At 44.2% G+C, this 27,025-nt stretch overlaps 7 non-coding genes and 6 pseudogenes across 7 annotated transcripts; all 13 read left to right on the top strand.

Moving 5' to 3' along the window:
* The first annotated feature begins 270 nt into the window (after nt 1-270).
* On the top strand, nt 271-370 carry LOC149931082 (U2 spliceosomal RNA; annotated as a pseudogene).
* A 4,821-nt stretch (nt 371-5,191) lies between these two features.
* LOC149931081 (U2 spliceosomal RNA) lies at nt 5,192-5,382 on the top strand. Its single transcript, XR_016476551.1, has one exon. It is a non-coding gene; the product is annotated as a U2 spliceosomal RNA (small nuclear RNA).
* A 1,044-nt stretch (nt 5,383-6,426) lies between these two features.
* Nucleotides 6,427-6,580, top strand: LOC149931080 (U2 spliceosomal RNA; annotated as a pseudogene).
* A 1,496-nt stretch (nt 6,581-8,076) lies between these two features.
* On the top strand, nt 8,077-8,263 carry LOC149931079 (U2 spliceosomal RNA). Its single transcript, XR_016476424.1, has one exon. It is a non-coding gene; the product is annotated as a U2 spliceosomal RNA (small nuclear RNA).
* Nucleotides 8,264-9,333: 1,070 nt separating this feature from the next.
* LOC149931078 (U2 spliceosomal RNA) lies at nt 9,334-9,525 on the top strand. The gene has a single exon (XR_016476160.1). It is a non-coding gene; the product is annotated as a U2 spliceosomal RNA (small nuclear RNA).
* Nucleotides 9,526-10,595: 1,070 nt separating this feature from the next.
* Nucleotides 10,596-10,782, top strand: LOC149931077 (U2 spliceosomal RNA). Its single transcript, XR_016476597.1, has one exon. It is a non-coding gene; the product is annotated as a U2 spliceosomal RNA (small nuclear RNA).
* Nucleotides 10,783-15,990: 5,208 nt separating this feature from the next.
* Nucleotides 15,991-16,189, top strand: LOC149931076 (U2 spliceosomal RNA). The gene has a single exon (XR_016476546.1). It is a non-coding gene; the product is annotated as a U2 spliceosomal RNA (small nuclear RNA).
* Nucleotides 16,190-17,281: 1,092 nt separating this feature from the next.
* Nucleotides 17,282-17,427, top strand: LOC149931075 (U2 spliceosomal RNA; annotated as a pseudogene).
* A 1,709-nt stretch (nt 17,428-19,136) lies between these two features.
* LOC149931074 (U2 spliceosomal RNA) lies at nt 19,137-19,327 on the top strand. Its single transcript, XR_016476533.1, has one exon. It is a non-coding gene; the product is annotated as a U2 spliceosomal RNA (small nuclear RNA).
* Nucleotides 19,328-20,433: 1,106 nt separating this feature from the next.
* Nucleotides 20,434-20,625, top strand: LOC149931073 (U2 spliceosomal RNA). Its single transcript, XR_016476159.1, has one exon. It is a non-coding gene; the product is annotated as a U2 spliceosomal RNA (small nuclear RNA).
* Nucleotides 20,626-21,700: 1,075 nt separating this feature from the next.
* LOC149931072 (U2 spliceosomal RNA) lies at nt 21,701-21,838 on the top strand (annotated as a pseudogene).
* A 3,573-nt stretch (nt 21,839-25,411) lies between these two features.
* On the top strand, nt 25,412-25,590 carry LOC149931071 (U2 spliceosomal RNA; annotated as a pseudogene).
* A 1,069-nt stretch (nt 25,591-26,659) lies between these two features.
* On the top strand, nt 26,660-26,797 carry LOC149931070 (U2 spliceosomal RNA; annotated as a pseudogene).
* Nucleotides 26,798-27,025: the final 228 nt, after the last annotated feature.

Genomic DNA, 27,025 nt, shown 5'->3' with positions numbered 1-27,025 from the left:
AGAAATGACCCCACTCGACGCGGCTTACCGTCGTTGATGGGTCGAGAACCAATGTATTCCGCGTGATATTACCGTTGACGGCTGAAAACGCTCGATGGCCGTCGATCTTTTTGTTTGAAATCAAGAAGTTACCTTCTTTGGTCAGACGTGATGGTTATACACGCTGTCATCTCCAACCACGAGCAATCTGCTTAAACATAATTATGAAATTTATGAATGCTCAATCTCACTCTTTTTCTTTTTCAACCACCAAAGCCCCCTTTGCCGGTTATCGCTTCTCGGCCTTTTGGCTAAGATCAAAGTGTAGTATCTGTTCTGCAATATTATACCGAGATCTTAGTCGAGGGGCGAGAAGTGTATACTACGCCTTTCAGGCACGTTCCTGCTCTGTCGCTGCTCATTCTTGTTACATCGCTGTACCTGCCTGCTCTGTCGCTGTCCTGTTCCACGCTGATCCAGCTCTACCGCTTGGTTCCGTCCACAGAAGCCGCTCCGCTCTAGGAGCTCCCTCTATCTTCACTCTATCCTTGGCCACTATGGCGGCCTCGGAAGAGAAAAAACGGACAGTCCGTCTGGAAGTTGACGCTCCCGTCCTTGATGTCGCCAAAATGTTCTATAAGGACTTTGGTCCCACAAAAATCGATACTATTCAACCTGCTGGTAAAAACCTGTTCCTGATCACCTTTACTACGCTCCAGTTCGTTCAGCAAGTTTTGCAAAATAACCTTACGGTACTCGGCAAGCAATGCACCGTCACTGCAGTTGAGGAAGAGGGTCAATGGATCACTATCAAGAATCTTCCAAAATGGGTTCAATGGGACTCAGTTTTGAGTACCCTAAAACAATACGGCAAAGTCACAGCCCACAAGTTCGACGAATACCCCAATATGAAAGGTCTCAAGAATGGCGATAGGTCTGTAAGGATCAAGATGACCACTAACGTTCCCAATGCCCTACAGTTCGGTAGGATCCGGGCCCTTGTCTTTTATCGAGGCATGGTCAAGAGGTGTTTCTTCTGTCAAGAAGAAGGCCATACAGTCTCCGCATGCGATAAAAAGCAGACACAGCAAGCACAGCGGGAACGCAGGGCGAATCCCGACGCTATGCCAGTACCACCCGTGGATCAGGAAGTAGAGATTCCAGATGCCGATAGTGCTACAAATACGAGCGCTAACCAAGAGGCAGATATTGCCTGCAAAGACATTACTGTCTCCTCGATGAATGTCTCGCAAGACAGCTCAGAGAGTTCCTTTTCGCCTACAGGCGAAAGTCCCACTACCAAGACTTTTTCCAGCGCAGTTGAGAACGGTTACTGCGCTAACCCGAACTCCAACCCGATACCTGTTCCAATAGCAACAAAAGTACCTCATTCCGAATCACCTAACCAGAAACGGCCTCGAAGCCATTCCAAAGACAGCTCATCCAAGAGGGGCCGGTCAAAAACAAAGTCACCACCGAAAGGAAGTAAATAAACAAGTTTTATTTACTCACCTTCAAGAACAATCGTCCGAATACGAGAACCTGAAAGAAAAGAAAATTACCAAGGTTTTAATCAAGAGTTTTTTACTTACCTTTTTAATGACTAATACATTTACTTTTAAAACTGCAACGTTGAACGTCAACGGACTCAGAGATCGTAAAAAAATGGAAGCTATAGCTGGCTTCATCATTACTATTAATTTCGACATTTTATTCTTACAAGAAACGCATTTTTGCGCCAGGGACGACAGGCGACAAATTCGTACTATTTTTCAAGGCTACAAAATTTACTACAGTAGTGCCCCGACGACATCCTCAGGGGGCACGGCAATCCTTCTAAAAAACAAGTGGATAACACATGTTACTGGCTTCCGTCCGGACAACGAGGGTAGAGTTACCAGCCTCAATATCCACATCAATGGACATAAGGCACGTATCGTCTCGGTCTATGCACCGTGCAAACCTACCGAGAGGCTCCGCTTCTTTTCAAACTTACACAATTTTTTCACGGGGACTTTTAATCTCATTATCATCGGGGGAGATTTCAACTGTATTAACGATCCGCTGCTCGACAAGGAAGGCGGGCGTCACTTCATTGATAAAAGCGTACCCGAGCTGAATTCAGTTTGTCAAGACTTCAGCCTTTTCGACACCTGGCGGGCTAAACACCCAACGACGAGACAATTTTCGTGGCGTTCAACTAGCGTAGCGACTCGACTGGACAAAATTTTTTGTTCCAACACCAACTACGTTCAGGTAACTGACTCTGAAATGGTTTCCTTAAACAGTACTGCTCAGCTAGTATCCGATCACGACTGTGTCCTGTCCACCTTCAAAATTAACCCTCTGGAGCCGAAAGGCCCCGGAGTCTGGAGACTTAATCCGGCCATTTTTAAAGAAGATCAAGATGACAACCTGAAATCAAAACTTCAGGCCCTTATCAGCAAGGTGTCTAACCCTCAGGAGTGGGAAACCTTCAAATCCGAAGCCGCGGACTGTCTACGCAGTTTCTCCAAACATAGAGCCGCCGAGAAGCGAAAAAATCTCGCTTTTCTACGGTGGACGCTCCAAAAATTGTCTAATTTTAAAACCAATTCAATAGAAACACAAATTGCTATAACAGAAGTAAATGATCGAATTTCAGAAGTATACCATCACGCTTATCTCGAAAAACAGTCAAAACTTCTATCAGCCTGCCTTCACGATGAAGAAACTTTTTCCGGCAATTTCTACCGCCGAGCTAGTGCCCCGAAGAAAACCATCCGAATTACGTCTCTACTTACCAAGGAGGGACCAGTCCATGGCCAAGATGGAGTCACAAAAGCGTTTCGGCAATTTTACATGAACCTATATGAAAAAAAACAAGTCAGTACCTTAGAAAACCAAATACTTACCAACTTACCTCATTTATCCAGCGAAGACAGAAATCCACTAGCCCAGCAAATTACCAGCAACGAAATAACGAGCGCCATCAAGACTATGAAAACTGGTAGAGCTCCAGGTCCAGATGGGCTAAGCATAGAGTTTTACCTGTTCATTTGGGAGTTCATTTGCCCAATCCTCGTTCAACTTTTCAATACCATCATTCACGAGACTCAGCTCCCCGACTCTTTTCGACAAGGCCTAGTCACACTTCTATGCAAGGACACCGACCACAAAGACAATCCAGAATTCTGGCGACCAATCACCTTACTGAACCTCGACCGGCGCCTCCTGGCCAAGATCCTGGAAACTAGAATTTCCAAAATCGCTACCAACATTATTGGTACTAACCAGTCTTGTGGAGTGAAAGGACGTAATCCTCTCCACAACCTTGTCATGCTTCGAGATATCATGGAAAACACTATCAATAGGGGACAGTCCGGCTTCTTGGTGGCTGTGGACTTCCAAAAGGCATTCGACTCAATCGACCATGAATACCTGTGGAAAACTCTTAAACTCTTTGGCTTTGGTGAAGAGTTTATTGCCTTCCTGAAAACAATTTACACTAACAACGACAGTAATCTACTAATAAATAATGAACTCACCAAGTCTTTTCCAGTCCGTAGGGGGGTACGCCAAGGCTGCCCCCTATCGCCGATCCTTTTCTGCCTAGCGTTGGAACCCCTTCTGCGCTCAGTCACCTATTCGCCACTCATCTCCGGCCTTCACTGTCCTGGAACCAACGCCTCATTGGACCAAAAATATGCGGCTCACGCCGATGACTGCAATTTCTTCACTAACAACACCTCCAGTATCAGCCACATTTTCTACCTCATCACAGAATTCAGCAATATTTCCGGATGTCTGATCAACACTGACAAAACGAAGGTTATGCCGATCGGGTTTTCACCGCCCGACGTCCTGCCTTCATCCTGTCCCGTCAAAGTACTCTCTACCACAGTAAAAATCATGGGAATTGTCCTGAATTCAACTGGCATCTGCTCGTCCAACAATCGCACTCTTAATGACCGTTTCAAAAACACTCTAGAGCAATTCAACGACCACCAGCTGTCTATGCGAGCCCGAATCCAACTGGTTAAACAAGTCGCCTTACCTAAACTGACCTACGCTGTCCCTCTAGTCAACTTCACCAAGTCCTTCCTGGAAGCCTTAACAAGAGTGATATTCTTGTTCATCTGGAATAACACTCAAGAAACCGTTGCCCGTACCACAATGTACCTCCCTCCAGACAAGGGAGGTAGGGGAGTCCCGAACCTCCATCAAGAAATCAAAGCCTTGGAATTCTCACGTTACTCATCCTGTCTGCAAGCTAAAAACCACGCTGTAAAAAAGTCCGTCATTTTTCATCTCTCAACTACCAGTACCACCGTTTTCAAGATCCCATGGGACCACCATATGCCTCACGCTAGCTCAGTCAATCCCATGTATCAGTCATTCAGAGACACAGCACTCACCTTGAAGAAAATCGATCTAACCAGTAATCTCCTAGAAGCCAAAAACAAATCAATTAAAACAAAATTACAGACAACCATACCTACCACACCAAGAATCGTTTCCCTCCAGCCGCATATCAACTGGGGCGTCGCTTTCCGGCGGTGCACCAGTGTATTTCTCGAAGGCTCACGGCGAGACTTCGCATTCAAAGTTAACCACAACGTCCTTCCGACCAGAGATGTCTTGTTCACTCGTAACATGGCCACAACACGATCCTGCTCGTTCTGTACCTCAACGGAGACTCTTACTCACCTACTCTATGATTGCGCAATACCTAAACTTCTCAGGAACCACGCCAGAGTCTTCTTTGGCGCCCGCTTTCTATCATGGTCTACCATAAGTCATCTAACGCCACTCCCTGTGCCGAAGTCGGTCATATACATTGCCACTATCATAATCACCGAAATCAACTTCCAGGTCTGGAAAGCCAGAAACCGTCTACTTTTTGAAAACAAACGAGATGTCGCTAAAGTCGTTTTAGCACGTGTCCGGCTTCACCTTCAGCGGCGAGCGAGGGCGGACCGACACCATCTATCTGGAACATCGTTCAGCGAGAAATGGTGCGCACCGGAGCTTCCGGCCCTGCAACTCCACCAAAACGAAGAATTCAAACTTCTATTTTAAACAATTTTCATTGACTTTTAGCTTTACAAAAAAAATACGTTAAAAATATAAAAAGTTTCCCTCTCCTAGTTTGTTCGCGTTAAGTTAAACTAAAAAATAAACCGCGAACAAAAAGTATAAAAGTGTAAAATATCTATATATGTAAAAATGTACTCCTCTTAACGACCTTTTAATAAACAATTAAAAGTATCTGTTCTTATCAGCTTAATATCTGATACGGGTCCCATCGGGGCCCAAGATATTAAACTTATTTTTGGACGGCGGCGGAGAGGTCGGAGCTTGCTCCACCTCCGCCACGGGTTGGCCTGGTATTGCAGTTCTTCCAGGATCGGCCCACCTCGCTCAATGAATCTAAAATCAAACACCATATATATATATATTCCTGACGTCATAAGAGGGAAAGTCGTCATTGGCTAGTAGATCATTTTGAAGATTCGGACGGATTTGTTTTGTAATTTTTTACCTTAATTGTCGTACGTTACCAACGGTATGTTTTTTTTAAGTCACTTTCGTTACTAACAGGAGACATGATTAGGAGTTCACAGCCGGCCGCTTTTCGACATTCGCGTTGGCAACACGTCTTCCCCTTTAAAAAATTACCCCCTCCCAAACCATGGTAACTCCGTTCTCGAAACGGACACCATATAAGTTATTTACATCGAGTTACCTAGCGAGGATTGCGGTACTATCGCTGTAGAAATAGGGGACTGTTAAAAGCGGGAAGGTTTGGAAAAAACGAGTTTTTGTGTTGCTGATGCCGGGGCGCGTACTACGCGGCAACCACGATGAATTCGTAGTGCCATATCTCATGACACTTCTCTACAGCTGTTCTGGTAAGCGTGCAGGAGGAAACTCCGTATGATCAAGATCTTACTTTTTCTAATTATCGATTAAGCACGGTTCCATGTTGCCACTTATTTAAAAAAAGACCCAGAGAAAACCGAAGATAAATTATCGCCTTGGCGAACTAGTTAGAAACAGCGTAAAAGAAAATATTTAAAAATACACAAATTTTATTAGAAAGACTCAAATACCCCGTTAATGAAAAAAAAGAGGGAGAGAGGAAGAGATCAGCCACCGGCACGCCGTGTTCCCTGGTGGTCTCCCTCCCTCCCAAGAAATGACCCCACTCGACGCGGCTTACCGTCGTTGATGGGTCGAGAACCAATGTATTCCGCGTGATATTACCGTTGACGGCTGAAAACGCTCGATGGCCGTCGATCTTTTTGTTTGAAATCAAGAAGTTACCTTCTTTGGTCAGACGTGATGGTTATACACGCTGTCATCTCCAACCACGAGCAATCTGCTTAAACATAATTATGAAATTTATGAATGCTCAATCTCACTCTTTTTCTTTTTCAACCACCAAAGCCCCCTTTGCCGGTTATCGCTTCTCGGCCTTTTGGCTAAGATCAAAGTGTAGTATCTGTTCCCAGCTATTTCGCTGAAATCTTGGCCGAAAGGCCGTTAAGCGACGTTTACGCTTCTCAGCCTGTTCCTGTGATGCTGACTTACCTGCCGGTATTCTGACGTGCCTGTTCCTGTTCCTGCTTCCGCAGCTGTTCCTGGTTCCGTTACTGATCCTGGTTCTGCTGCCGTTCCTGATCCTGGTGCCGCTGCTACTTACCTGTCGCTGCTGTTCCGGGTCGCTACGCCTGTATCCTGACTTGGCTGATTCCTGCCAATACCCTTCGACGCTGTTCCTTCCTGGGACTTGCCTTCACCTGACGACCCCTCTAAAGCCATCATGGCTGCAGAGGTGAAAAAGAGAACTGCCCGTCTAGACGTCGACGCCGGCTTCCTTGAAGTCGCCCAGACCTTCCTCCGAAAAATCGGACCAAATTCAATCGAAACGCTCCAACCTGTTGGTAAAGAATCCTTTTTACTTACCTTTACAACCCTGGCCTTCCTGCAACAAGCGGTCTCCTACGGAGAATTAACCATCAACAACAAGACCTGTAAAGTCACCAGCGTCGAGGATGACGGCGTCTGGCTGACCATCAAACAGCTTCCATCGTGGATCCAATGGGATTCCATTCTGACAACCCTGCGGCAATACGGAGACATCAAAGCTCATCGCCACGACGAATATAAAGAATTAAAGGGGATAAAGAACGGAGATCGTGTGGTAAAATTAAAAATGAAACAAACCGTTCCTAACGTACTTTATTTTGGCCGTAGCAGGGCCCTGGTATATTATACCGGGGTTGCCAAAAAATGCTTCTTTTGCGAACAGGAGGGGCACGTTGCCTCTGACTGTGAAAAAAAGAAAAACCGGATAGCCGAGAAAAAAGAAACTGAAAAACCCGAATTACCAGAGGATCCTGAAACCACCAGAACTTCAACACCTGCACTTACCAACGCCACCACTCGAGCCAATAACCTAGAAGAAAATCAATCAAGCAACTTACCCATACTTACCGCACCCGACGACTCCAAAAGCTCTGAAGAGAGCTGGACGCTGATGTCACCAGAACCTTCCAAAACGAACGCAGAACCTCCAGTCAAAACCAGCCAATACTCCGATGCCCTGAAAACCGCTCACAAGCCCGATGAACCTGAAAATCAATCTAAATCAACAAGCAGTGAACCAAAAAAGAACAACTCCGACTCCGGTACCACCTCAAAAGAAATCACCGCAACAGCCAGACCTCCATATGATCCTACGACCTGGATACCAGGAACGAGACCACCTATAAAACATTTAACCAAACAAGAACTACATATGCTTATCGAACACATCAAGACAGTACCCTATGGCCAGGACGGTAATGTTAACTGGTCCATAGCCGAATACTTTGCCGAAATCAAATTAGAAATCCAAAACTACCAAAAACGCCCACGCAGTACCACTCCCACCAAAGAAACCAAAAAAGGGAAATCTTCACGTTAAAGTTTTTATTAATTTTAAACTTTACCTCTGTTTTATCTCTATGAACTAATTAGTTTTATACTTTTTAAATTTTATATCTATTTAATGACCTGTTTTAATTTAAACTAATTTAAAAAAACAGGAACTATCTGACAGGGTACTGTATTTTATTGAAATTTTTAATAAACAAATTCAGTATCTGTTCTTATCAGCTTAATATCTGATACGGGTCCCATCGGGGCCCAAGATATTAAACTTATTTTTGGACGGCGGCGGAGAGGTCGGAGCTTGCTCCACCTCCGCCACGGGTTGGCCTGGTATTGCAGTTCTTCCAGGATCGGCCCACCTCGCTCAATGAATCTAAAATCAAACACCATATATATATATATATATATATATATATATATATATATATTCCTGACGTCATAAGAGGGAAAGTCGTCATTGGCTAGTAGATCATTTTGAAGATTCGGACGGATTTGTTTTGTAATTTTTTACCTTAATTGTCGTACGTTACCAACGGTATGTTTTTTTTAAGTCACTTTCGTTACTAACAGGAGACATGATTAGGAGTTCACAGCCGGCCGCTTTTCGACATTCGCGTTGGCAACACGTCTTCCCCTTTAAAAAATTACCCCCTCCCAAACCATGGTAACTCCGTTCTCGAAACGGACACCATATAAGTTATTTACATCGAGTTACCTAGCGAGGATTGCGGTACTATCGCTGTAGAAATAGGGGACTGTTAAAAGCGGGAAGGTTTGGAAAAAACGAGTTTTTGTGTTGCTGATGCCGGGGCGCGTACTACGCGGCAACCACGATCAATTCGTAGTGCCATATCTCATGACACTTCTCTACAGCTGTTCTGGTAAGCGTGCAGGAGGAAACTCCGTATGATCAAGATCTTACTTTTTCTAATTATCGATTAAGCACGGTTCCATGTTGCCACTTATTTAAAAAAAGACCCAGAGAAAACCGAAGATAAATTATCGCCTTGGCGAACTAGTTAGAAACAGCGTAAAAGAAAATATTTAAAAATACACAAATTTTATTAGAAAGACTCAAATACCCCGTTAATGAAAAAAAAGAGGGAGAGAGGAAGAGATCAGCCACCGGCACGCCGTGTTCCCTGGTGGTCTCCCTCCCTCCCAAGAAATGACCCCACTCGACGCGGCTTACCGTCGTTGATGGGTCGAGAACCAATGTATTCCGCGTGATATTACCGTTGACGGCTGAAAACGCTCGATGGCCGTCGATCTTTTTGTTTGAAATCAAGAAGTTACCTTCTTTGGTCAGACGTGATGGTTATACACGCTGTCATCTCCAACCACGAGCAATCTGCTTAAACATAATTATGAAATTTATGAATGCTCAATCTCACTCTTTTTCTTTTTCAACCACCAAAGCCCCCTTTGCCGGTTATCGCTTCTCGGCCTTTTGGCTAAGATCAAAGTGTAGTATCTGTTCTTATCAGCTTAATATCTGATACGGGTCCCATCGGGGCCCAAGATATTAAACTTATTTTTGGACGGCGGCGGAGAGGTCGGAGCTTGCTCCACCTCCGCCACGGGTTGGCCTGGTATTGCAGTTCTTCCAGGATCGGCCCACCTCGCTCAATGAATCTAAAATCAAACACCATATATATATATATATATATATATATATATATATATATATTCCTGACGTCATAAGAGGGAAAGTCGTCATTGGCTAGTAGATCATTTTGAAGATTCGGACGGATTTGTTTTGTAATTTTTTACCTTAATTGTCGTACGTTACCAACGGTATGTTTTTTTTAAGTCACTTTCGTTACTAACAGGAGACATGATTAGGAGTTCACAGCCGGCCGCTTTTCGACATTCGCGTTGGCAACACGTCTTCCCCTTTAAAAAATTACCCCCTCCCAAACCATGGTAACTCCGTTCTCGAAACGGACACCATATAAGTTATTTACATCGAGTTACCTAGCGAGGATTGCGGTACTATCGCTGTAGAAATAGGGGACTGTTAAAAGCGGGAAGGTTTGGAAAAAACGAGTTTTTGTGTTGCTGATGCCGGGGCGCGTACTACGCGGCAACCACGATCAATTCGTAGTGCCATATCTCATGACACTTCTCTACAGCTGTTCTGGTAAGCGTGCAGGAGGAAACTCCGTATGATCAAGATCTTACTTTTTCTAATTATCGATTAAGCACGGTTCCATGTTGCCACTTATTTAAAAAAAGACCCAGAGAAAACCGAAGATAAATTATCGCCTTGGCGAACTAGTTAGAAACAGCGTAAAAGAAAATATTTAAAAATACACAAATTTTATTAGAAAGACTCAAATACCCCGTTAATGAAAAAAAAGAGGGAGAGAGGAAGAGATCAGCCACCGGCACGCCGTGTTCCCTGGTGGTCTCCCTCCCTCCCAAGAAATGACCCCACTCGACGCGGCTTACCGTCGTTGATGGGTCGAGAACCAATGTATTCCGCGTGATATTACCGTTGACGGCTGAAAACGCTCGATGGCCGTCGATCTTTTTGTTTGAAATCAAGAAGTTACCTTCTTTGGTCAGACGTGATGGTTATACACGCTGTCATCTCCAACCACGAGCAATCTGCTTAAACATAATTATGAAATTTATGAATGCTCAATCTCACTCTTTTTCTTTTTCAACCACCAAAGCCCCCTTTGCCGGTTATCGCTTCTCGGCCTTTTGGCTAAGATCAAAGTGTAGTAAAGGCGGCGGCCGTGTCTCGTGTTCCCGGTTTTTGGTCTTAAGCCTAGTTTCTCCGCGCTCGCGTGTTCCTCTAGCTTCTGTTTTATTTGTAGTTTTAAACCCTTTCGGGTAGTTTTTTTTTCGTTTCTCAAGACAAAGCCAGCAATGGCTTCGTCTGAGAAAGCTCGTACTGCCCGGTTGGAGGCCGATCCCTCGGTATCCTACCTGGACGTCGCGAAAGCTGTGCATCAGCAAGCAGGGCCTAAAGCCATCGATACTCTACAGCCCTTGGCCGGCGGAGTATTTCTGATTACGTTCGTTACGCAAATGATCTTCGACCAATTCATGGACAGTAACTGCCTAAAGATAAAAGGTAAAGACTACGAGCTGCAAGGCATCGATTCCAACCATAAATGGATAACTATAAGAAATATACCGAAATGGATTCAACCCGAGACGGTGATGACGGCACTCCGCGAATACGGAGAAGTCAGTAAGCACGAATTTGAAACATTTAAAGACGTGGAGCTTGCCGGTGTACGCAACGGCAACCGAAGAATCAAAATCAAAATGTCAAAACCAGTGCCCAATATCTGGCGTTTTAACAGGAATAACTATTTGGTGGTTTATTCCGGGGTCAAGCAACTTTGTTTCGGCTGTAAAGAGGCCGGTCATAACAGAGCTGATTGCCCAAAACGTAAACTTCCCGTAACTCACGCCAACGGCGAGGTTCCGAAACAGCCGTCGGCATCGGCCGGCGAATCCGCGCCGGAAGAGGAGAACACCTTGGCAAAGGCGGTGGAAGGAGAAGTCGCCCGCGAATTCGCGCGGGAATCTGTAGAAAACGCGGGAGAAATCCCCCAAACGCCCGAGGGGGAGATTGCATCATCCGAAGAGGAGGACGGTTTCGTCTCGCCTACTGCTACGTCACCAGCATCTACGTCAGCCGCGAGTGTCAGTGCTACGTTCTCTTATCTCGCCGCTCTCACAAACAAGTTGCAACATCAGAGACACATCCCAGTCACCCCCATTCCTACCCATAACAAATTCACTGTTTTGTCACCTACCAAGCGAGGGAAAAGTAACTCTCCTCTGTCCAACGATCCTGAACCTAAAAAACACCGCTCGATGTCGTCTTCGCCATCAAGGAGAACCACCAAGTTTTAAGTGCTGACTACTTATAGTTAAGTTTGCAATTTTTTACCGTTAGTATAATTTCTAGTAATTCTTAATATATTGTTAAAAGTATTTATATTAATTGTAGTATTAGTGCCTTTATACTTATCTTTAATGTCCCTTTATAATTTTACTTGCGCAACTCTAAATGTCAATGGTCTGAAAAGTGTCGCGAAACAACGCGAAGTTGCCGCTTTGTTTTTAGCAACCAATCTAGACGTTCTGTTGTTGCAGGAAACGCATTGGCGCGAGGTCGACAACTGGTATGCTATTCGTAAGGTCTTCCCTGATATTTATATTTTATATAGTAGCGCGCAGTCGGCCAACTCCACCGGCACGGCTATTTTATTAAAAAGCAAATTTAAATCTTCCATTCTCGGTCTCCGAACTGACAACGAAGGAAGAGTTACTAGCGTTAATCTAGAAGTTAATAATTTTAAGTTTAGAGTGTTGTCGGTCTACGCGCCATGCGTTCCGAAAGCCAGACGTTTATTTTTCGCTAATTTATACGAATTTTTCGATGGTCATTATGACCACTTAATTGTTGGAGGAGATTTCAACTGTGTTTTAGACCCCGACTTAGACCGGGTAGGTGAAGGCGTTACTAACGACAACAGTGTTACGGAACTTAAACGAACTTTGTTGGACTTGGACTTGGTAGACGTTTGGCGTTCGCGTCATCCTACTACGAAAACTTATACTTGGCACCATAACGCGTTTCATTCGCGTCTCGATGCCATCTACATTTCTAACGATAACGTGTTTAGAATTGTTAATTCCGAAATTACACCTGTCGGTAGTAAAGATGTTAACATCTCCGACCATGATATGGTTTGGGCGCATTTGTCGTTAGGCGATAAACAACCGCGAGGTCCCGGTGTTTGGAAATTAATTCCGTCTGTCCTAGTAAATAACGAGCCTTTACGCGAACGCGTTACCGCGATCATCGCCGAGGTTTCTTCGATTTCGGATTGGTTTCGTGCCAAAAACACTTTGAAAGACATACTGATTTGCGATAGTTCAAGGCACGCCGCGGAAAAACGCAAACATGTCACCTTCCTTCGCTGGGCTCTCCAGAAGGTCAGCCGGGTTAAACGCCCGAACCTAGCAACCACCGCCGCCGTTGAAGAAGTGAAGTCGCTTCTCCAGACACAATACCGTCACCAGTATGAAGAGCGCCTGGACGAAGCCACGGCTTCAGCGCTCGAGGGAGAAGAAACCTTCTCGTCGGCATTCTACCGAAGATACAAAAAGAAACGCCACCACACTCAAATAACGGCCGCTGTTGGCCCGAATGGTCGTACTACTGATATCAAAGAAGTACGCGAAACGTTCGTGAATTTCTATTCAGAGCTGTATAATTCCGACAAGCCAAACGGGGATTTTTTAAACTCCGGTGCAGTCACGCTCCCGACACTGGACGATGTCTCTCGTGACACTCTCGTTTCAAGGGTCACAGAAGCTGAATTAAAATTCGCCCTTGGCCACATGAAAGGGGGCAAAGCCCCTGGTCCGGACGGCCTTACCATCGAGTTTTACAAATTCGTGTGGAACAGCGTCAGTCCCATTTTAGTCAAGGTGTTTAATTCCATGCTCGACGAGGGTACAATGCCGGTTTCTTTCAACGATGGCGTTGTTACTTTACTATGCAAAGATGAGCTCACCAAAGACAGTCCATCGTCCTGGCGCTCCATATCGCTTTTAAACTTCGATCGCAAATTACTAGCCAAGGTTTTGGAACTTCGTATTCCCAGTGTCGCGTCCCCTTTAATCGGAGAGACGCAAACCTGTGGAGTAAAGGGTCGACAACCCCTCTACAATTTAGTTCTACTGCGAGACATCCTGGCCCGGTACGCAGACCGTCATCAATCTGGCTTTCTCTTGGCCATCGATTTCGAAAAAGCTTTCGACCGCGTCGATCATCGCTTCTTGTTTAACGTCCTGTCGAAATTTGGCTTCGGCGAACAGTTCGTCTCGTGGATTCGTCTCTTGTACCTGAAAAATGAAAGCAAATTATTATTAAATAACGAACTTACCTCACCTTTTAGAATCCAGCGCGGCGTCCGACAGGGCTGCCCTCTGAGTCCAGTCCTGTTTTGTCTCGCCCTCGAACCTCTGCTCCGTAGTGTTGGTCAATCGCCATTTGTCAAGGGCCTTCAATGTCCGGGGAAACCTGTTCATGAATCCGAAACCGTCTACGCCGCCCATATGGACGATGTCAATTTTTTATTAGAAGATGGCGCTTCGGTAGCGGAGACTCTTCGTTTACTCGAAGGGTACGGCAAAGAAGCGGGCAGTAAACTGAATATAAACAAGACCAAGATCATATCCATTGGTGCTGGACGTGAAGCCGAGCTTCCACGCTCGGTCCGCTTCCGGTTATCCGACGACGCACTCAGAATTCTCGGTATCGATTTCCAAAAAGACGGAATATCACCCACTTCAAGTTCTCGATTCCTGGAAAAATTCACAGATTCATTCGGCGAATGGGACAACATGGAAATATCCATGCGCGCCAAGGTGCAACTCGTCAAACAAATCGCTTTACCGCGTCTTACTTACGGCGCTCCGGTGGTGTCCTTTAGCAAGGCCCAAATCGAAAAGGTCACTAAACGCATTTTCACGTTTCTCTGGGGAGGAAATTACGAACCGATCGCGAGAACCACGATGCACCTTAAAAAGCATGAAGGCGGCTTAGACGTCCCTGACGTCACCACCGTATTGAAAGCATTCGAGGTTTCCAGATATCTTTCTTGCCTCAAATCTGAAAACCACCCAGTACGAGACTCGGTCATTTTCGGGCTCTCGTCGACATGTACGACGTTGCTAGGCCTGCCATGGGACCGTGCAAAACTGCACGCCGGCGACGTGCTTCCGCATTACCAGCACCTAAAATCAATACTAACCGTTATCAAAGCACACGAACCCGACCTCGACTTTATAACGAAAACAAACGCCTACTTCCTGGATTCCCTCCGCAGCCAAGGACGTCCTAGGATTGTAGCGCTGCAGCCAGCCGTCAATTGGGACGTTGCATTCAAGAGAACCTCCGCTTCCTTCCTCGAAGGACGACGCAGGGACTTACTTTTCAAGATCGCCCACAACGCTTTACCGACGAGAGATGTTCTATACACTCGAAGCATGGCGACGACCCGCCAATGCGCGACATGCGGCGCCATAGAAACCCAAACGCACCTCTTCTACGAGTGCGACAACGCCAAACTTCTCCGCAACCACGTCCGCCAATTTTTGGGAGCTCGCTTCCTGAATTGGTCGACCATCATGCACTTAACGCCACTTCCGGTCCCGAAGGAAGCGTTGTACACGACGGTAATCATCTTAGCGGAAGTTGTCTTCCAACTCTGGAAAGCGCGCAACCGCGCCTTATTTGAAAATAAAAAAGACGTCGCGAAAATTATTCTCGCGCGGGTTCGACACAACGTCCTGTATCGCGCGAGATTAGACTTGCGCCGTCTTGACATAGAAATCTTCAAAGCTCGCTGGTGTGCCATACCAACTCCGGTCATAGAAATTGTAAATGGTGACCTTAACTTACTATTGTGAAAAGATCTCAAGCTAACCCCGTGATAAACAACTAGTCTTTAACAAAACAACATATAATATAAAGCCCCAAAGTACAAAATAAGACTGATGAAACTGTGTAATCTAATACTGTAATTACGTAAAAACACTATAGCACAAAATTCAAAATCAATCCTTTAAAAGGAACGAATTTGAAGTACAAATTTGTTAAATAAAACGTAGTCATAAGTACATAAATAAAGGGTATACTTACCTTTTAACGTAAAATCCCTACTGTTTTTACCACACGGAGTCAAGGATGGAATTACCCGTCCTGAAAAAAGCAACATTATAACTTACCTCTAATTGGAAAGAAAACCGAATCCTAAACAACCTGAAAAAAAAATTATTACAATAACAGTACTAAACTTGTTAACTTCGCGTCAATCAATACGAAAATTTCAATTTAACTGACTTAAACTAGTAAATAATGTACTAATGCAAAAACAAACTTACCTCTAAATAGCATGAATTTGGCGATTTAAAGTTATAAAAAAAACGTTCACATAAGTCAATAAAATAAAAAGTACACATTGCGATTTCAAATAACTGACAGAATTACCTGTCCGATATTTTGTTATTCTGTAATACCAAATATGTATTTTGATCATTTTTAAAATTTTTCTATTGTAATTCAAAGAATTTATAATAAAATATTTTAGTATCTGTTCTTATCAGCTTAATATCTGATACGGGTCCCAACGGGGCCCAAGATATTAAACTTATTTTTGGACGGCGGCGGAGAGGTCGGAGCTTGCTCCACCTCCGCCACGGGTTGGCCTGGTATTGCAGTTCTTCCAGGATCGGCCCACCTCGCTCAATGAATCTAAAATCAAACACCATATATATATATATATATATATATATATATATATATATATATATATATATATATATATATATTCCTGACGTCAGAAGAGGGAAAGTCGTCATTGGCTAGTAGATCATTTTGAAGATTCGGACGGATTTGTTTTGTAATTTTTTACCTTAATTGTCGTACGTTACCAACGGTATGTTTTTTTTAAGTCACTTTCGTTACTAACAGGAGACATGATTAGGAGTTCACAGCCGGCCGCTTTTCGACATTCGCGTTGGCAACACGTCTTCCCCTTTAAAAAATTACCCCCTCCCAAACCATGGTAACTCCGTTCTCGAAACGGACACCATATAAGTTATTTACATCGAGTTACCTAGCGAGGATTGCGGTACTATCGCTGTAGAAATAGGGGACTGTTAAAAGCGGGAAGGTTTGGAAAAAACGAGTTTTTGTGTTGCTGATGCCGGGGCGCGTACTACGCGGCAACCACGATCAATTCGTAGTGTCATATCTCATGACACTTCTCTACAGCTGTTCTGGTAAGCGTGCAGGAGGAAACTCCGTATGATCAAGATCTTACTTTTTCTAATTATCGATTAAGCACGGTTCCATGTTGCCACTTATTTAAAAAAAGACCCAGAGAAAACCGAAGATAAATTATCGCCTTGGCGAACTAGTTAGAAACAGCGTAAAAGAAAATATTTAAAAATAAACAAATTTTATTAGAAAGACTCAAATACCCCGTTAATGAAAAAAAAGAGGGAGAGAGGAAGAGATCAGCCACCGGCACGCCGTGTTCCCTGGTGGTCTCCCTCCCTCCCAAGAAATGACCCCACTCGACGCGGCTTACCGTCGTTGATGGGTCGAGAACCAATGTATTCCGCGTGATATTACCGTTGACGGCTGAAAACGCTCGATGGCCGTCGATCTTTTTGTTTGAAATCAAGAAGTTACCTTCTTTGGTCAGACGTGATGGTTATACACGCTGTCATCTCCAACCACGAGCAATCTGCTTAAACATAATTATGAAATTTATGAATGCTCAATCTCACTCTTTTTCTTTTTCAACCACCAAAGCCCCCTTTGCCGGTTATCGCTTCTCGGCCTTTTGGCTAAGTTCAAAGTGTAGTATCTGTTCTGCAATATTATACCGAGATCTTAGTCGAGGGGCGAGAAGTGTTTTCTACGCCTTGAAGGCGAGTTTTGCTGCACCGCTGCACGAGATGTTCCTGTCCTGAGCCGCTCTGCTGTTTCCTGTTTCCTGAAAGAAAGTTACTTACCTGTTCTTGGCTGTCCTGTTCCGGTCCCAGAAGAGTATCCAGTCTTGCATCGATCTTACATTACCATCTCGACGACCGCAGACGTGCCTTAATGGCCCCTGCCCAGTCGACGATGTCCTCCTCTCCAGCTGAAGCCTTGAAAAAGATGACAGCTCGGGTCAAATACGAAGGCGTTGCTCTCAACGACCTTGTTCCAGCTCTCTTTGGTCTCGTCGGACCAAATGGAATCACCGTGTTCCAGCCTGTGGGAAAAGAAGTCGCACAGGTGACCTTTAAAGACGCATCCTGCTTCCAGAAGGCCATTGAAGCCGGCATCATGGTCGGAGATAATCAAGTTGAAATCGTTGGTGTAGCTGATCCGATTTCATACATCACGTTGCGAGATGCCCCGAGTTGGTGGGAGCTATCTTTCCTCAAGACCGCTCTTCGATCCTTCTGCGATGTCCTCAGCGAATCCTGGGAAACTTACCAGGAGGGCCCTCTCAAAGACCTCAAGAACGGTACCCGCCGCCTTGAAGTCCGGATGAGGAACACGATCCCGAACCTGATGACCATTAGCGGCCATCGCATCCAGATTACTTACCAGGGTATACAGCGTATGTGCTTCTACTGTAGGAAGGACAGTCATCAGGTTCGGGATTGCCCGAAGAAGAAAAAAAAGGCGCTGAAAACTCAAGAGAACACCGACAGTCAAGAACGGATTCCGACACATAAGGAACCCGAGGGCTCCGGCAGCCCGACCTCACCACCACCACTAGCTGGCGCTGAAGCCGGCGATGGGGATAGCCAGGTTGTAATGGACGAGGGTACGTCGAACACCGACAAGCCGAAGGAGGGTGAGGACGGCTGGTACTTGTCGTCGCCAGATTCATCTCCAAACACGTCTAAAGTAATCCCCAAGGGTTACGCCGACGCATTAAAGTCTCCGGGTCGCCTAGATACATCTGTGCCGGAACCCGAGATTTACAACCGCGGTTGGTCCTGGGTTGAAATGTCAAATGCAGAAATTGAAGATTTCATTCGGCGTGCCAAAGCACTAAAAACCACGGATCCACGTGTCATGGAATGGCGGGATGACTGTCTAGTGAAAGCCGAGAGTACCCTTCGGAATCGTGCCAAACGCCGTCATAGTCCTCCTCGTGAAAAGGACCCCAAGAAAGGGAAAAAATAAGACCATGTTCCGAGTTGTAAATATGTTTTTAATAACTCTTTTTAAGTTTATATATACTTTTAATTTTACAATTTTAAGTATTCGTTTTTTATATGATTTGGGTTTTTAATTGCGTGTGTTATAAAAAAAAAAAAAGGGGAACGAATTTGACATGTAAAAATATATCTGTATTTTTACGTTAAAGTTAAAAAGAAAGAATACTGATACAAAATATACTTACCTGTTTAAAATATAGTTAAAATTACACTTACCTGTTTAAAATATAGTTAAAATTATACTTACCTGTTAAAAAGTATAGTTAAAATTATACTTACCTAGTTAGAATATAGAGGAAAATATTTACCCTGTTAAAATATAGCGAAAAATTATACTCACTGTTAAAAATATAGAAAAATGGTACTTACCTTGACGTTTTTTACTGAAACCTGGGAAAAAAGAATTAAATGTTTTTTGACAATGGTCGCGCTAATTTAAAGATTAATAACGCGATCAATTGTAACCTTGACAACGAATTTTAAATAAACAAATTCAGTATCTGTTCTTATCAGCTTAATATCTGATACGGGTCCCATCGGGGCCCAAGATATTAAACTTATTTTTGGACGGCGGCGGAGAGGTCGGAGCTTGCTCCACCTCCGCCACGGGTTGGCCTGGTATTGCAGTTCTTCCAGGATCGGCCCACCTCGCTCAATGAATCTAAAATCAAACACCATATATATATATATATATATATATATATATATATATATATATATATATATATATATATATATATATATATATATATTCCTGACGTCAGAAGAGGGAAAGTCGTCATTGGCTAGTAGATCATTTTGAAGATTCGGACGGATTTGTTTTGTAATTTTTTACCTTAATTGTCGTACGTTACCAACGGTATGTTTTTTTTAAGTCACTTTCGTTACTAACAGGAGACATGATTAGGAGTTCACAGCCGGCCGCTTTTCGACATTCGCGTTGGCAACACGTCTTCCCCTTTAAAAAATTACCCCCTCCCAAACCATGGTAACTCCGTTCTCGAAACGGACACCATATAAGTTATTTACATCGAGTTACCTAGCGAGGATTGCGGTACTATCGCTGTAGAAATAGGGGACTGTTAAAAGCGGGAAGGTTTGGAAAAAACGAGTTTTTGTGTTGCTGATGCCGGGGCGCGTACTACGCGGCAACCACGATCAATTCGTAGTGTCATATCTCATGACACTTCTCTACAGCTGTTCTGGTAAGCGTGCAGGAGGAAACTCCGTATGATCAAGATCTTACTTTTTCTAATTATCGATTAAGCACGGTTCCATGTTGCCACTTATTTAAAAAAAGACCCAGAGAAAACCGAAGATAAATTATCGCCTTGGCGAACTAGTTAGAAACAGCGTAAAAGAAAATATTTAAAAATAAACAAATTTTATTAGAAAGACTCAAATACCCCGTTAATGAAAAAAAAGAGGGAGAGAGGAAGAGATCAGCCACCGGCACGCCGTGTTCCCTGGTGGTCTCCCTCCCTCCCAAGAAATGACCCCACTCGACGCGGCTTACCGTCGTTGATGGGTCGAGAACCAATGTATTCCGCGTGATATTACCGTTGACGGCTGAAAACGCTCGATGGCCGTCGATCTTTTTGTTTGAAATCAAGAAGTTACCTTCTTTGGTCAGACGTGATGGTTATACACGCTGTCATCTCCAACCACGAGCAATCTGCTTAAACATAATTATGAAATTTATGAATGCTCAATCTCACTCTTTTTCTTTTTCAACCACCAAAGCCCCCTTTGCCGGTTATCGCTTCTCGGCCTTTTGGCTAAGATCAAAGTGTAGTATCTGTTCTTATCAGCTTAATATCTGATACGGGTCCCATCGGGGCCCAAGATATTAAACTTATTTTTGGACGGCGGCGGAGAGGTCGGAGCTTGCTCCACCTCCGCCACGGGTTGGCCTGGTATTGCAGTTCTTCCAGGATCGGCCCACCTCGCTCAATGAATCTAAAATCAAACACCATATATATATATATATATATATATATATATATATATATATATATTCCTGACGTCATAAGAGGGAAAGTCGTCATTGGCTAGTAGATCATTTTGAAGATTCGGACGGATTTGTTTTGTAATTTTTTACCTTAATTGTCGTACGTTACCAACGGTATGTTTTTTTTAAGTCACTTTCGTTACTAACAGGAGACATGATTAGGAGTTCACAGCCGGCCGCTTTTCAACATTCGCGTTGGCAACACGTCTTCCCCTTTAAAAAAATTACCCCCTCCCAAACCATGGTAACTCCGTTCTCGAAACGGACACCATATAAGTTATTTACATCGAGTTACCTAGCGAGGATTGCGGTACTATCGCTGTAGAAATAGGGGACTGTTAAAAGCGGGATGGTTTGGAAAAAACGAGTTTTTGTGTTGCTGATGCCGGGGCGCGTACTACGCGGCAACCACGGTCAATTCGTAGTGCCATATATCATGACACTTCTCTACAGCTGTTCTGGTAAGCGTGCAGGAGGAAACTCCGTATGATCAAGATCTTACTTTTTCTAATTATCGATTAAGCACGGTTCCATGTTGGCACTTATTTAAAAAAAGACCCAGAGAAAACCGAAGATAAATTATCGCCTTGGCGAACTAGTTAGAAACAGCGTAAAAGAAAATATTTAAAAATACACAAATTTTATTAGAAAGACTCAAATACCCCGTTAATGAAAAAAAAGAGGGAGAGAGGAAGAGATCAGCCACCGGCACGCCGTGTTCCCTGGTGGTCTCCCTCCCTCCCAAGAAATGACCCCACTCGACGCGGCTTACCGTCGTTGATGGGTCGAGAACCAATGTATTCCGCGTGATATTACCGTTGACGGCTGAAAACGCTCGATGGCCGTCGATCTTTTTGTTTGAAATCAAGAAGTTACCTTCTTTGGTCAGACGTGATGGTTATACACGCTGTCATCTCCAACCACGAGCAATCTGCTTAAACATAATTATGAAATTTATGAATGCTCAATCTCACTCTTTTTCTTTTTCAACCACCAAAGCCCCCTTTGCCGGTTATCGCTTCTCGGCCTTTTGGCTAAGATCAAAGTGTAGTATCTGTTTTCAATAGAGCTATACCGAGATCTTAGTCGGGGGGCGAGAAGTGTTTTCTACGCCTTAAAGGCGAGTGTTCCTGCTCGTTTTGCCTGCCACGCTGCCTCGCCAGAAGTTGCCGTTCTTGCTGCCAGTCCAGCACCAGTTCCAGTTACTGTTCCTGCCTTTTAGTCGCCGTCTGCATCTCCTCAGCGGTTCCTGAGTCCCGGTCTCCGCTTCGGCGGTAGCCACCAGTCGCCATGCCTGCCGTACAGTCCGTGCCAGCAGCCTCGCAGCCCTCCTCTATGTCCTCAAAGAAGGCCACTGCAAGAATAAAGTTCGACGGGGTCAATGTGGAAGATTTGGCTGTTGGCCTTTTCGACTGCATTGGCCCCAAGAGCATCACTGTCTTCCAATTGATCGGGAAGGCAGAAGTACAGGTCACCTTTAAAGATAACATCTGTTACCAGAAAGCGGTTGATGCCGGAATTATCATTGGGGAGAAACATCTCGACATCGTTGGAGTCTCCGATCCAGTAACTCAAGTTACCATGAAAAACGCGCCCAGCTGGTGGGATCTGGCGTTCTTAAGAACCAGTCTAAAGAACTACTGTGATGTCGTATCCGAGACGTGGGAGACCTTCCAACAAGGCCCTCTAAAAGACGTCCGCAATGGCAACCGCCGTCTTGAAGTAAAAATCAAGAGCCCAATCCCGAACCTGATGACCATCAGTGGACACCGCATCCAGCTCACATATCAGGGCGTCCAGCGCATGTGCTTCTATTGCCGCAAGGACAGTCATCAGGTTCGGGATTGCCCGAGAAAGAAAAACCGAACTCTAAGAAGTGCGGACATCCAGAAACCACCATCCAATGATCCAGAGAACGTAAGGAGGGCACCGGAGAGTCCACCGGGGAATACCATCACTAATCCTGATAAACCCGAATCAAACATGGAGGTCGTAGAGGAAAACTCGGGGAACTCCGGTGAAGGCTGGGACTTGGTGACGCCTGAATCCTCCCCCCAGAATCCTGAAAAGCCGTCGAAAACCAATGGTTACGCCGATGCGCTCAAATCGCCAAAGCAACAAGTCCCACCTACGTCAGAATCTGGTATAAAAGTAAAGCATCATTGTGAAAAAGAATGGGCGTATTTTGAAGGTACTTGGGATTGGAACATCCTGTCACGAGAAGACATAGAAGAATTCTGCCGGCGGGCCAAAGTCTTCACTTCAACGGACCCTCACATCATGGCAACATTAAGAGATGGAATGGTGGCGGCACAAAAAACGCTTCAGTACCGCTTCAAACGCCGGGGTAGTCCATCCCGGGAAAGCGATACCAAGAAAGGGAAAAAATAAGCCCTTGTTTCGAGTTGTAAATATGTTTTTAATAACTCTTCTAAGTTTTTTATTTACTTTTAATTTTACAATTTTAAGTATACGTATTTATATGTTTTTGAGTTCTTAAGTGAGTCGGAGTATAAAAAAGGGGGACTTAAGTTAATCGGGTCCGCTGTATCTCTGTAAAATATATAAATTTTTTACGTTAAAGTTAAAAAAGAATATCGAAAAATATACTTACCTGTTAAGATTTTTAGTTAAAGTTATACTTACCTTGTTAGACTATAGAAAAATTACCTACCTTGTTAAAATATAGAGAAACCTAGAAAAAATTATACTTACTGTTAAATTACAGCGAAACCTACTAAAAATTATATTTACTGTTAAAATATAGAAAAAATAGTTTAATGACATACTTACCTTGACGTTTTACAAAATCTGAAAAAAAAGGGATAACTGTTTTTGACAATGTTCGCGATAATTTAAATATTAATAACGCGGACACTTGTAACCATGACTACGAATTTCAAATAAACAAATTCAGTATCTGTTCTTCCTTTTTTCGAAGCCAAAGGCCGGGAACCGTATTTACCTGTACGGGGAAGTTTATACGTACCTGCTCGTTTACCTGCCACGCTGCTCCACCAGACGTCGTCGCCGCGCCAGTTCCTGATCCTGTTCCTGTTCCGCTACTGGTTCCAGTCCGTCAGTTGCCGTTTGCCTCCATCCAGCGGTACCTGAGTTCCGGTCTCCGCTTCGGCGGTCGCCACCAACCTCGCCATGCCTGCCGTGCAGTCACTGCCGTCAACTTCGCAGTCCTCCTCTATGGCCTCGAAAAAGGCAACTGCAAGGATAAAATTCGACGGGGTCAATGTGGAAGAATTGGCTGTAGCCCTTTTCGAATACATTGGCCCCAGTAGCATCACCGTCTTCCAAATGATTGGGAAGGCGGAAGTTCAAGTCACGTTCGCAAACCATTTATGTTACCAGAAAGCGGTTGATACCGGAATTATCATTGGGGAGAAACATCTTGACATCGTTGGCGTTTCTGATCCAGTTTCCCAAGTTACCATGAAAAATGCGCCCAGCTGGTGGGACCTTCCGTTCTTAAAAGCCAGTTTGAAGAACTACTGTGACGTTCTATCCGAGACGTGGGAGACCTTCCAGCAAGGCCCTCTAAAAGACGTCCGCAACGGAAACCGCCGTCTTGAAGTCAAAATCAAGAGCCCAATCCCGAACCTGATGACCATCAGTGGACACCGTATCCAGCTAACGTATCAAGGCGTCCAACGCATGTGCTTTTATTGCCGCAAGGACAGTCATCAGGTTCGGGATTGCCCGAAAAAGAATAAGAAGGCTCGACCAACTCCAGAAATTATCGTTGTCCAGAACCCGTCATCTGATGAACCAGATAATGTAAGGAGCGGAACACCTATTCCAGTGGGGGATGCCGCAGACACCGGCGCCAACGCCCATGGCGAAACGATGGATGAAGCAGGACCATCACTGGACTTCCATGGTCCAAAAGAGAGTTGGTCGTTGACAACGCCAGAGTCATCACCAAAGAAAACTGAATCAACAGCCACAGTCAAAGGGTACGCCGAAGCCGTTAAGTCTCCTCAGCGTACGCCGAAATCCGATCCTCCAACGCCAAAGAAACTTAAGGAGTTACCAATTTACAGTCGTGAGTGGGACTTCTCGAGCTTATCGAAAGACGCACTAGAAGATTTCTGTTGTAAAGCCAACGCATTAACTAACACGGAACCACAGGTCCTGGTCTGGCGCGAAAACGCAGTACGAAAGGCAAAGCATCAGCTGCAGCAGCGATTCAAACGACGTCATAGTCCTCCACCTGAAAAAGAACTTAAGAAAGGGAAAAAGTAGGACCTAGTGTTGAGTTGTAAATATGGTTTTAATAACTCTTTTAAGTTTTACATATACTTTTAATTTTACAATTTAAGTATACGGTTTTATATGTTTGAGTTTTTAATTGTATTTGATTATAAAAAAGGGGGGACTTAATTTAATCTGGTCCGCCGTATCTTTGTAAAATATATATATTTTTTTACGTTAAAGTTAGAAAGAAAGAATATTGAAAAGAAATATACTTACCTGTAAAAAATTTTTTAAAGTTATACTTACCTTGTTAGATTATAGAAAAATACTTACCTTGTTAAAATATAGATAAAAACCGTAAAAATTATACTTACTGTTAAAATATAGGAAAAATAGTTTAAAGATATACTTACCTTGACGTTTTTAAACAGAAACCTGAAAAAAAAAGAAATAACTGTTTTTGACAATGTTCGCGATAATTTAAATATTAATAACGCGAACAATTGTAACCTGACCAAGAATTTAAATAAACAAATTCAGTATCTGTTCTTATCAGCTTAATATCTGATACGGGTCCCATCGGGGCCCAAGATATTAAACTTATTTTTGGACGGCGGCGGAGAGGTCGGAGCTTGCTCCACCTCCGCCACGGGTTGGCCTGGTATTGCAGTTCTTCCAGGATCGGCCCACCTCGCTCAATGAATCTAAAATCAAACACCATATATATATATATATATATATATATATATATATATATTCCTGACGTCATAAGAGGGAAAGTCGTCATTGGCTAGTAGATCATTTTGAAGATTCGGACGGATTTGTTTTGTAATTTTTTACCTTAATTGTCGTACGTTACCAACGGTATGTTTTTTTTAAGTCACTTTCGTTACTAACAGGAGACATGATTAGGAGTTCACAGCCGGCCGCTTTTCAACATTCGCGTTGGCAACACGTCTTCCCCTTTAAAAAAATTACCCCCTCCCAAACCATGGTAACTCCGTTCTCGAAACGGACACCATATAAGTTATTTACATCGAGTTACCTAGCGAGGATTGCGGTACTATCGCTGTAGAAATAGGGGACTGTTAAAAGCGGGATGGTTTGGAAAAAACGAGTTTTTGTGTTGCTGATGCCGGGGCGCGTACTACGCGGCAACCACGGTCAATTCGTAGTGCCATATCTCATGACACTTCTCTACAGCTGTTCTGGTAAGCGTGCAGGAGGAAACTCCGTATGATCAAGATCTTACTTTTTCTAATTATCGATTAAGCACGGTTCCATGTTGGCACTTATTTTAAAAAAGACCCAGAGAAAACCGAAGATAAATTATCGCCTTGGCGAACTAGTTAGAAACAGCGTAAAAGAAAATATTTAAAAATACACAAATTTTATTAGAAAGACTCAAATACCCCGTTAATGAAAAAAAAGAGGGAGAGAGGAAGAGATCAGCCACCGGCACGCCGTGTTCCCTGGTGGTCTCCCTCCCTCCCAAGAAATGACCCCACTCGACGCGGCTTACCGTCGTTGATGGGTCGAGAACCAATGTATTCCGCGTGATATTACCGTTGACGGCTGAAAACGCTCGATGGCCGTCGATCTTTTTGTTTGAAATCAAGAAGTTACCTTCTTTGGTCAGACGTGATGGTTATACACGCTGTCATCTCCAACCACGAGCAATCTGCTTAAACATAATTATGAAATTTATGAATGCTCAATCTCACTCTTTTTCTTTTTCAACCACCAAAGCCCCCTTTGCCGGTTATCGCTTCTCGGCCTTTTGGCTAAGATCAAAGTGTAGTATCTGTTTTCAATAGAGCTATACCGAGATCTTAGTCGGGGGGCGAGAAGTGTTTTCTACGCCTTAAAGGCGAGTGTTCCTGCTCGTTTTGCCTGCCACGCTGCCTCGCCAGAAGTTGCCGTTCTTGCTGCCAGTCCAGCACCAGTTCCAGTTACTGTTCCTGCCTTTTAGTCGCCGTCTGCATCTCCTCAGCGGTTCCTGAGTCCCGGTCTCCGCTTCGGCGGTAGCCACCAGTCGCCATGCCTGCCGTACAGTCCGTGCCAGCAGCCTCGCAGCCCTCCTCTATGTCCTCAAAGAAGGCCACTGCAAGAATAAAGTTCGACGGGGTC

The sequence above is a fragment of the Leiobunum rupestre genome, chromosome 9, assembly GCF_980474605.1.
Source record: "Leiobunum rupestre chromosome 9, qqLeiRupe1.1.hap1, whole genome shotgun sequence".
Lineage (NCBI taxonomy): Eukaryota > Metazoa > Arthropoda > Arachnida > Opiliones > Sclerosomatidae > Leiobunum > Leiobunum rupestre.
The sequence above is the reverse complement of the archived record's forward strand: the minus strand, read 5'-3'. Positions and strand labels throughout refer to the sequence as shown.